We start from the raw sequence: 5,157 nt of genomic DNA, 5'->3' as shown, positions 1-5,157 counted from the left end.
AAGGCCTAATGTAACTGTCATACCATTTTTAAAGGAAAGAACCTTTTTAAAACTATCTTACCCTGTCTTGGCAGGATAGAACAGTCCTGTTTTATCCATTTATGGATACTTTGTATCTCTGTCAGTGGTTGAGGTATGGGCATTTTGTTGCTCAAAGGCCAGTTCTGCCAAGAAGAAAGGCTCCAGGTGGATTGTCTTTGGTGCTCAACATTCTTTTGGTAATAGATCGGTGTTGTCAGGAGTGATTGTGTCTCACTACCATGGAACTCTAGGTTAGATTAAAGGCCATTTTCTACAGCTCTTTGAAGAGGTTGAAGATTATCTATCTATACTGAATATAATATCTATGTATCTAAAGAACCTGATTAGCCTAAATATAAATATGACAAACAAAGATGACTATTGATCTATAATTCTCAATACTTATCTAACTTAAAGATTAAGACAATAAACAACTAAAAAAGGATAATGACCTTCATTCATAAATTTTATTAGTGTAAGAGAATTACTCACATTTAGATATTATATTTTTAAGAATTTTGTCCAGGTGAGAGAGCTGGGCCTGGTGTCACAAGAGTGGGAGAGTTAGCCCTGACCCTCCCTGGCTGCAGCACACAATAAACAGCCTCTGTTTTCTGTTTTGGCAGTACACTAGAGCTGATCCTGTTGGTAACACAGGTGAACCAGCCCTGAGGGCATGAGAGAGTAGAGCTGACCCTGGCTCCTCACATGCCCTGCACCTTGCCTGAGCAAAACAGTAGAACTGGGAACAAGTTTTCTTGTGCTCAGGAGGCATTTCTAAGTCCTTAGAGCTCTCAGAGCTGTGTGTCAGGAGGCTTATTTGACTTTGGAGAAAACTGAAACTGCGGTTTATTTTAATTTCTAGAGAAATCTTTCTAACTCTGTGGGTCTTTTTGTTGGGCCTAAGTCCATTGTTTAATGTAATAGAGCAGAAGGTAAATTTCTGGATAGGCTTGAAATTATTATTTTTTCACTGAACTTATACAATTTTTTTGTGATTATAATATAATCAAAACATTTCTCTTTCCCCTTTTGCCTCCAAACCCTCCTTTAATATCTTCCCACTCTCCTTTAAATTAATGACTTCTTATTTCACTAATTATTGTTATGTGAATATGTGTAAATGTACACTCACACACACACATATAATATAACCTGTTCATTCTGGAAAATCCTACTTGTATGTGTGTGGTCAGGGATGATCATATGATATTGAATAATCAATGCATGTGTTGTTGAAATACTTAAAAGGGCAGTTGAGATTTGGCAGAAAGGGTGTTAGGATCTTAGTTGATTATTCTTGCAATGTTTAATTCTGGTTTGAGGCAGGAAAGATGGCTGTGGAATGTAGAAATAGTGATGGAGGTGGGTCTTCTATCTATCTGTTGCTTTCATTGTTTAATTAATAAAGAAAGCTGCTTGGCCTGATAGGACAGAAATTTAGATAGGCAGAGTAGGTCGAACAGAATGCTGGGAAGAAGGGAAGTGAGCCAGTCTCCATTGCTCTCCTCTCTGAGATGGATGCAGGTTAAGAATATTCCTGGTAAGACACGATCTCATAGTGCTACACTCATTAGAAATGGATTAATCAAGATTTGAGAGTTAGCCAGTAAGGGGCTAGAGCTAATGGGCCAAGCAGTGTTTAAAAAAATACAGTTTCCATGTAATTATTTCGGGTAAAGCTAGCTGGAAGCCGGAAGCCCTCCCAGGTGGTGGGAAGCACCTGCCACTCTAATTACAGAGTGGCGCCCAACGTTGTAACTAAATCCACTTAAAAACCTGTGAGAGCTTAATTTTAAATGCAGAAAAACAGAGTTTAACACAGCTTTTTGTTGTTTGCTAGGACGTGCCATAGAGAGATTTCCTGTTTCAACAATAGTGGCAGAAAAAAAAAAAGCCATCATTTTAAAATGTGGCTTCCTGGGGCTTGCTGCCAGTGCAAACTCTGGCTTTAAAGCATTTCAATGGCTTTTATGGGATTGGATGTTTGTGTTCCCACTTGGGATCAGGAAGAAAGTGCTCTGAGACCATGCCTGCGCTCCATGCCTGGACAGATTGCAGAATCAAGTTTAGGCAGGTGGGAGAGCATGGTGGATTTCTGCCGCTGTACAGAGAGATGTTTTCAGACTGTGCAGTGCTCTGCATGTCAGATTTGGCTGTAACTTGGTTGAAAAGTGTTTCTGTGACACACGCTCAGTCTCAGAGTTAAAGTGCTGAGTGCGGCTCCTACCTGGCCACCCCAGAGCTAGCAGAAAATGGTACATTCTTCATTTTGAAATTGGAGAGAGGTGGAGCCAACTTCCAGAGCAGGCCACTGCTCTGCAGCTCAGAGGCACAAGCAGCTCTACCATGCTGAACTATGCTGACCTCAGGCAGGAATGATCGTAATTACCATAATAACAGCACAGTTGAGGTTTAGACTGGCAGTAAACAGGCAGTACTATATTACTTCTACATGGTGCAACTTAAGTTTTTAAGAAGCGCTTAGCATTTTAAGAAGTGCTTCTGGATAGTAAAGAATCACAGATTCACAATAGGAAAGATTCAGACATAGGCTTGGGAGAGAGAAGAAAAAATATAGAAATAAAGTTAATGTCTTTTAAAAAAGGGTAAAGTCTTTAAAGAGACAGAATAATGTAAAAAATAAAAACAATAAGCCACATAAAAATGGAAAATTCACAGAGGGGCTAGTTTATGTATTTTATTGTGTTTTCTTTGAATCTTTTGACTGTAAAGGAGCTTAGTACAGAGAGACAATTCATTATATGGACTGACAAGCGGAACCAGAATGGATATCATAAGGGTGTGACTTCAGAATTTGGGTCTAAGGATATGATGCTTTGGAGAGGGTCTTCTTTTGTTTTCACAGAGGATGAGACCCTGTGGATTCCTTCTATCCCAATATGGTCTGATAAACAACACCCTCCTGAAAGGTTGCAGCAGTGAACACCTTCAGAAAATTACTTCATTCAACTGCTGACTGAGATGAAGCTGGCACACAGGGTATACCATGAAAGACCATATTAACAGTGTCCCCATACAACAGGAAGCAGTTTGGAGAGAAAAAAAACGGCACCCATGGTCCCAAATATTGTTTATAAATGTTCTTTTACATTTAAAGGGGGATATGATGTATACATATGAATAATTTGCATTGGTATGGATTTTAAGCTCAATTTTGTTATATGTTTATGTATTTCTGACATTGACTAGGTATTGTGATTGTGTAGTTCATTTAAAAATGTAATGTATAATTAAGAAATATAGGTTGCTAATGGATAATCATTGATAATAGTAAAGCTTGTAGTCATGTTAGTTAGATTTTCTGGATATATAGAGATATATTTCAGTTAAATAGGCATTTTTCATATCTTTCAAAGACTACAGAACATGGCATTTAAGATGTTTTAATAACTTAGGGCTTTTCATGACAATGAGACATGTCTGCTCCTGGCAGCGCCAATCTACTTCAAGAGGAAGATGGGCATTGAAGAGGCTCAATTATGGAGTTGCTTAGCCATCTGGGCATGAAACTACTCTTGCCTGGACTGTTGCATAAACTGGACACAGAGAACCTGCAGAGAGAGGACTGCTAAACTTGCCTGACGGAGAGATGGTCTTTCGGGATTCCTGCTTCATGAAAGAGTCTGTGAGACATTCTGAAGGACAAAGCATAAAATGGCTGAACTGTCTTTGGAATTTCCTGCTTCATGGAAATACTATGGGCCTCTGGGCCGAAGATGGATGCCCCAACAGTACAGAAGATCTTTGGGTGACTGTCCAGACAGTGAGATGTCTCTGTCATTTTTAGAGTTTTGGAAGTTGCTTATTTCTTGTTTACTTATGTAATATTATATCCTTCTGGAGTCTTTGATGAAGTTGAAGAATAAATAGGTAGTTATAGTTTTCCTTAGTTATAATAAAAGATAAGATAGATATAAATATTGTAAGTATAATTCATGCTTGGTAACTGTTTTGTTATATGTAATTTTATTATGTTAAAGTGAAAGCCTTTCTTTTTGTTTAAACAGAAAAAGGGGAAATGATGGCGATGGGTCTTCTATCTATCTGTTTCTTTCATTGGTTAATTAATAAAGAAAACTTCTTTGCCTGATAGGACAGAAATTTAGATAGGCAGAGTAGGTCGAACAGAATGCTGGGAAGAAGGGAGGCGAGCCAGTCGCCATAGCTCTCCTCTCTGAGATGGATGCAGGTTAAGAATATTCCTGGTAAGACACCACCTCATGGTGCTGCACTCATTAGAAATGGGTTAATCAAGATGTGAGAGTTAGCCAGTAAGAGGCTAGAGCTAATGGGCCAAGCAGCGTTTAAAAGAATACAGTTTCCATGTAATTATCTCAGGTAAAGCTAGCCAGAGGCTGGGAGCCTTCCTGGATGGTGGGAAGTGGCCTGCTACTCCAACTTCAAAATAGGCAACATGTGTATTTATTTTTAGTCTTCTCAAATAAGGGGCCTCTAAGATACTAGGAATATGTCTGGCACACATTGGCAATATAAGCTTGGCTAGTATCTTTGTATTTGACAGTGGCTCGTTGGATGAAAATAAAGATATCCCCAAAGACCTTGATATTCTTATAAAAGGATTTATTTGTTGTAGAAGGAGGGGTGGGCTCTGTTCCACCCTGCTCCTGCACAGCTAGCTTTACACCCAAAATAACAACACAGAAGTTGTATTCATTTAAATACTGTCTGACCCATTAGCTCTAGACTCTTACTGGCTAACTCTCATATTTTGGTTAACCCATTTCTATTAATGTGTGTAGTACCACGAGGTGGTGGATTACCAGGAAGGTTCTAACCTACATCCGTCTTGGGTTAGAGCTTCATGGCCACTGCCTGACTCTGCTTTTTTTTCTCCCAGCATTCTGTTCTGTCTACTCCACCTATCTGAATTCTGCCCTATCAAAAAGCCAAGGCAGTTTCTTTATTAACCAATAAAAGTAACACATAGACAGACAACCCACCTTCATCATTTCCCCTTTTTCTGTTTAAACAAAAAGAAAGGCTTTAACTTTAACATAGTAAAATTACATATAACAAAACAGTTATTAAGCAAGAATTACAATTACAATATTTATTTGTATTTGTATTTGACTTTTATCATAACTAAGGAAA

Source organism: Microtus ochrogaster, unplaced genomic scaffold, assembly GCF_000317375.1.
Source record: "Microtus ochrogaster isolate Prairie Vole_2 unplaced genomic scaffold, MicOch1.0 UNK194, whole genome shotgun sequence".
NCBI classification, from domain to species: Eukaryota; Metazoa; Chordata; class Mammalia; order Rodentia; family Cricetidae; genus Microtus; species Microtus ochrogaster.
The sequence above is the reverse complement of the archived record's forward strand: the minus strand, read 5'-3'. Positions refer to the sequence as shown.